This window comes from Lactuca sativa, chromosome 5, assembly GCF_002870075.4.
Source record: "Lactuca sativa cultivar Salinas chromosome 5, Lsat_Salinas_v11, whole genome shotgun sequence".
Classification (NCBI taxonomy): domain Eukaryota; kingdom Viridiplantae; phylum Streptophyta; class Magnoliopsida; order Asterales; family Asteraceae; genus Lactuca; species Lactuca sativa.
Genome location: NC_056627.2, coordinates 51,592,143 through 51,598,614, shown reverse-complemented (window position 1 = coordinate 51,598,614; position 6,472 = coordinate 51,592,143). Strand labels below are relative to the sequence as shown.

Sequence of the window (6,472 nt, the reverse complement as noted above, 5' to 3'; positions counted from 1 at the left end):
GTAGTACTCAAAAACCATCATTGTTATCACGTAAAGTTGCTCACTTTGCGTGCATCCAAGGCTCCATGAAGCTACAACATTCATAACTAGCCTTAAAAGAAGGTTTTGGACATGGAGGAGGGCCAAAGCTTCATAAAGCTTGAGGCTTTATGTCTATAAGGGCCTAGAGGAGTCCAGATCAGAAACTATGCCCTTGTGACAAGCTTAAATCCGAAAGTGACCCCATTTTGCACCAAAATGCCCATATTTTCTCATAAGAAGAGATCTAACAAATGGAAGACCAAGATAAAGACTTTTTACCTTCAAATGAAAGCTAAGATGATGTAGATATTGGATCTACAAGCTTCTTCTCGTTCCAAGCTTCTTAATCTTCAAGCTTCTTCAACAAATGCACCAAAAACATACTTTTAGCCTCTCACACACTCAATAATAGGGTTTAGATCGATTAGGGTTGCTTTTGGCCGTCAAAAGGTTTTAAAGAGGCTGGAGGAAAGGACTTAAGGTCCTTTAAATAGCATGCAAACCCTAAAAATTAGGGTTTTCATGCACAACCTCTACCCGTCGAGTTGGGGTCCTCCAACTCGTCGAGTAGAAGCCATAAACCACGCGGCCTGACTACGTTCGACACGACGAGTTGAGACTCCAACTCGTCAAGTTCCCTCAATAAAATGAATACAAAGCTTTTAAAAATTATACCTGGGAGTCAGGATGTTACAACATTTACCTTAGAAGTGCATTACATGTGACATGTATATACAATATACAATACAAATGGACAAAGATTGTTAAAACTGTGCATGAAAACAAAAATAAACATTTTTCTACTTCTACTAATCTAGAAAATTACAATTGTCATCTCATGAGTTCATTATGAAAAAGAATGAAACTTTTTAATTAAGCAATTTTCTTTTCATGAACCCCTAAGGGGCATTAAACATGGATAACATATATGGAAATTTGAGGAGATTTGGTCTAACATTAACAACCTCCTTACATATTTTGAAGCTAAAAATGTTGATTTGAAGGTGTTCTTTCGTAAGAAATATGGGAATGAAAATTTTACTAAGTTTTGGGAAGATATTTGGATTGGTAATTCCATTTTTGAAATTCGATTCTAAGAACTTTTTATCTCAAATTTGATAAATTGGATGTGTTAGATTATATTCTATGTAATGTGTGTTGTATTGGCCCACCAGAGTGCCGATCATACCAACCTAGTATATGGCCCATTGGCCTCTTTGTAAATGGTATACATGTATTTTTTGGTGAATTAAGGAGATGGAGATTTTTAGGAGAAAAAACGGGATCAGTGCTCTAATACCATGTTATTCGGAATGGATCACCATCTCATTAATTTACCAAAACAATATATATATATATATATATATATATATATATATATATATATACACCATTACAAAGAGGTCAAGCAAACATATATTAGGTTGTCATGATGGGCTCTATAGTGGGCCAATACAACACACGTACATAGAATATATAATACATAGTCTCTCATGTTGGATTAGATGTCTAAGCCAATAACTAAATTGGTATATAGTTGAATTATTAACAAAGTCCTTTTGGGCTGCCCTCAAACCTTGTAATTTGATAGGATGATTTTTAAAGAGAGAGACTGATTTATTAATTTATTATATGATTAATAAATAGCAATAAATGATTTATTAATATATTATGAGAATAATATATTAATTATAAATAGTATTATTTAATTCATAATTAATCATAAATTAATTAGAATTATTTTTGGGATTAATTGGATTAATTAAAAGTGCAATGACTTAAGCTGAAATTGTTCAATAGTTGAACAAAAGGGTTCCAGAACCTTCCCCAAAGGTGGTGGACGGTCTTGAGAGTAATTTTAGGATTTTTAGAATATCCCTTGAAAATAATTAGGAAGTTAGATAATTGCCTAATTTGAAATAATAGTATTATATTCAAATTAGGGTTATCGAAGGTTTTCCTATCAACTATAAAAAGGGTCTATTAGCCTCATATTTCAGGCGACTCTTTTTGCTAAGAGCATAGCCAAAATTTTGTCTCCCTCATCCCCTCTCTACAAGTTTCCTTAGTTGATAGCGTTTGAGTGTGAACTATCAGAGACACGAGATTTTTGGTGCTTGCTTTTAAGAGAATTTGAAGAAATGTTGGATTAATTTTTTTTACTATAACAAATCAAAAGGTATGTAACCTTAATAATTGTAATTTGATTATACTTGGAAGTCATTCGGGTTCTAGTTATTTTTTTTGTTCGTGGCATGCTACGTTCAAAGTGTTAAAGACATGGATCATTTAGGTTGCATGTGCCCTTAAATGTTAAGTGAAATTCCGCAAGTGTATAGTTAATGCAATCTATAAAGCCCATCATAACAATATGGTGATTGATCATTTCCATCATTGAACTGGGGATTAGAGTTGGTATCGACCTACTAGGGGTGACAAAGACTCAATGAACTTCACAATTGTCTTTTTGAATTTACTTATGTGTATAAACTTTTATGGTTGGTTTATGGTGCATTCTTGATTGTAGGACATACACTTACATACAAGTTCAATTAATTGAAGCTAATTTTGATACGAATTTACGCCCCCTGCGTGCAAGAAAGAACATCGATTGTAAAAAATTTACAATTCTTAGAAACATTTGTGTACATAAACGAATTTCTATTTTTTTTACTCTCCTAACTATGGGAGATGACTTAAAAGTCATCTAACAGGTTAATCAATTCATTCAACCATCATACTTTGGCGATTAATTGTTCAATGATTTGATTATCAAAGTTTGTTTTGGACGCTTAATATATCAACACGAATGTATCATAAACAAAAATACAAATGTATAAAGATTAATAAATTTTTAGAATGCATAAGATTGTTGTGTACGGATCACACCCATACCCACCCATAACGATGTCAGATTACCTGCTTCTTAAAGGAAACGATGTTGACAAGATTAGAGGGTGACGAAACTGTGTTGAGGTGAAGAAAAGCAGAGGAAGAAAGAGAGATGAAGACATTGTTAAGGGCGTTGTGGAGGTAAAGAGAAGCAAGGTGTGTGTGTTCGTGTGTGTGGGTGTGGGGGGGGGAGGGGGTAGACTCCCCCACGACGTTAAGGTACCCGTACCGAGTAGTCTAGGATTCAAAAATTGTTTTCAAAGGGTAAAAATCTATATATGGTAAATACGTAAACCCGTTTTTCTAAGAACATGTTACACAAACCTCATATCTCTAGTTGACTAGATAGAAAGAATTATAATGAAACGAGTGGTTACAAGACATTTCCATATCTTTTGCATCCTTGTAATTTGTTTTTTAGCATTTTACTAGCTCTCAATATAATCTTGACTTTCAAAGGAATAAATAATGATAACCCTTTTTTGTTACTAAGGGCATCTTCAATCCACCCCCAAACTCCATTTCTCCCTCATTTCTTTCTCCATTATTCTTCAACTCTACCCCATTTTCACATCTATTTTTGGAGATATGAATAATATTCCCCTATATATGGGGGAATAATATTCATATCTCCGAAAATGGAGGTGAAATTTGGTTGCCAATTTTAGTTTCTCTCATTTTTATTTTATACATTTCTAGTTTTTTTATCTACTAATTATAATTTGAATACGATATTTAATATTTATAATATCATGTTATATACTAATTTATATTAATTAATCATAAATATATAGTTTAATTAGTAGAGGGATGTATTTGACAATATATATAAGTTATAAAAATAGAATATTCTAGGAATATATTTTTTGGGGTAAAAAATGAGATAGAAAATAAAATAGGGTTGGAAATGAAATAATATTTACTCTATTTTTTACTCCATTTATAAGGAAAAAAATACAAATGAGTTGGAGATAACTTGCCTGCGGCTATTTTGAAAGGGTAAAATTCATTGGTGAACATGTTAGTGTATGATTTCAGTTGTATTAATTTTAAAAAGAGGGATCTGAATATTTGTAAGTATCGACTTCATAACAAAATAGCTAAATTTATTTTATAAAAATAAATTTAAGGTTGGTTATTTTTATTTGATTATATTTTGATATGAGTTATCAAGGTAATTGAGGAATCACAAAGACTACAAAATGTGGGGAAAATATATCCCAAATAATAATATATTGGTGTCATTTCTTATGGAAATACAACTAGACCTACGCAATTATTCACCTACTAAATTATTTCTATTAAATGCATTTCTTAGCTTCAATTATTGTTAATATTATTATTACTTATAATATATTGATAAATAGTTAAAGACCTTCAAGTTAGATATGATCTTTAATAAAGGTTATATAAATTTATTATTTTTAATATTGTTGAGCATTAACTTCAGAAATATATTTCCTGGACCACTTTTGGTTATATATATATATATATATATATATATATATATATATATATATATATATATATATATATATATATATATATATATATATATATATATATATACCATCATGTTGATTTGGCAACATTAAATAGGAGCAATATTTCGGTTCACAATGTTTGGGAAATGAAAAAGAAATGGTTGGAATATTTGAAACCCTTTTCTATATTGTTGGAAGTTGAGGGGCCTAATTGAAATATTGCAAAAATAGGTATATAAAAGTACAAAAGAAAAAAAACAGAATGAAGGAAACATTATAGGCCATCGTTGCTCCCTATCTGCATTTAAACCCTTTCATAGGCTCCTAGTCCTTGGTAGGGCATGTTTAATTTAGTTTTACGCTAAAAATATTCTACTATTTAAACTTTTTGTATAAATCTAAAAGAGTGTTTGGAAAAAAAAATTATAACTTATTGTTTATCTTTCCCGTTATAAGATAAGTGTAAATGTTATAAGATAAGTGTAAATGCTTGGATAGGAAACACTAAAAATCAATTTATTGTGGTGGGGATAAGTTAAATAAGCTAATATTAAAAAAAACATCTCCTTTTGCTTATAGCTTATTGTTTATTTTTAATCCAAACACTTTGCAAAAGATGTTTTATATTAGGTGTGAGTGCGGTGCGGTTATTAGCCAAAACTTCACCACTAACCGAAAATGCGGTTAATCCATTTCCAAAACCATTTGGTCCGGTTATTTTTGCGGTGAGTTCTTTTTTTTTTTTTTTTTTTTGCGGTCATTAACCGCATGGATTTGGTGCGGATATTTTGTTTGTTTTTTAATCACAGTTTAAAGCTCAAACGGTTTTAAGAGCTCAAATATATTACTTGTAATGATAAAAAAATCATAAGGTATAAGAAAATTAACTTAAATCACAAACAACTAATATCTTACAAACATCAAATCAATAGCAATTAACAATAAATATTTTAAAATTATCTAATTTCACCATTTTTCAAAGTTAAACATAACAAAAAACCAACATTTTTGTCTTCTAGTATTTGATCCATCTTTCATCCATGAAACTTGTCTTATTTTTAATATTTAATATATTAATAATTAATAAAAAAATTATATATAATATATACGGTGTGGTGCAGTTTTCTTGCGGTTTTTGAAAGCTAATAACCGCACCGCACCGCACCAGAAATTTGCGGTTTTTGAAAAACAGACTACCTCACCATCGGTTTTTATTGTGGTTGCGGTTTATGTGATTTTTGCGGTTAATTTTAGTTGCGGTGCGATTTTACTTACCCTACTTTCTGTCACCGCTAATAAGCTAATATACTATAAGTTAATTTATGCAAACACCTTCTAATTAAAAAGTAATTTATTGAAAGGTGAATTCAACAATTTAATAAAACATAACTTTAGGGGTGAGCGCGGTGCGGTTCGGTGCGGTTATTAGCTAAAACCTCACCACTAACCGCAAATGCGGTTAATCCATTTTCAAAACCGTTTGGTGCGGTTATTTTTGCGGTGCGGTTAGACGGTTATTTTTGCGGTGCGTTTTTTTTTTTTTTTTTTTTTTTTTTTTTTTTTTTTTTTGTGTTGTGGTTATTAACTGCATGGATTTGATGTGGTTTTTAACCACAATTTAGAGCTCAAAACGGTTTTAAAAGTTCAAACATATTATTTGTAAAAATAAAAAACCATAAGGTATAAGAAAATAAACTTAAATCACAAACAACTAATATCTTAAAAATGTCAAATAAATAGTAATTAATAATAAATATCTTCAAATTGTCTAATTTCACTATTTTTCAAAGGTAGGCATAACAAAAAACCAACACTTTTGTCTGCTAGTATTTATCCATCTTTCATCCACGAACCTATCTTATTTTTAATATTTGATATATTAATAATTAATAAAAATATATATAAAATATATGCGGTGCGGTGCGGTTTTTTGGCGGTTTTTGAAAACTAATAACCGCACTGCACCGCAAGTTTGTGGTTTTTGGAAAATTAAAACTTCACCATCGGTTTTTATTGCGGTTGCGGTTTATCGGTTGGGGTTTATACGGTTTTTACGGTTAATTTTAGTTGCGGTG

General features: G+C 30.5%; 1 long non-coding RNA gene across 1 annotated transcript; it reads left to right on the top strand.

Moving 5' to 3' along the window:
- The first annotated feature begins 2,036 nt into the window (after positions 1-2,036).
- On the top strand, positions 2,037-3,296 carry LOC122197994 (uncharacterized). The gene is made up of 2 exons (XR_006191791.2): positions 2,037-2,200; positions 2,954-3,296. It is a non-coding gene; the product is annotated as an uncharacterized LOC122197994 (long non-coding RNA).
- Positions 3,297-6,472: the final 3,176 nt, after the last annotated feature.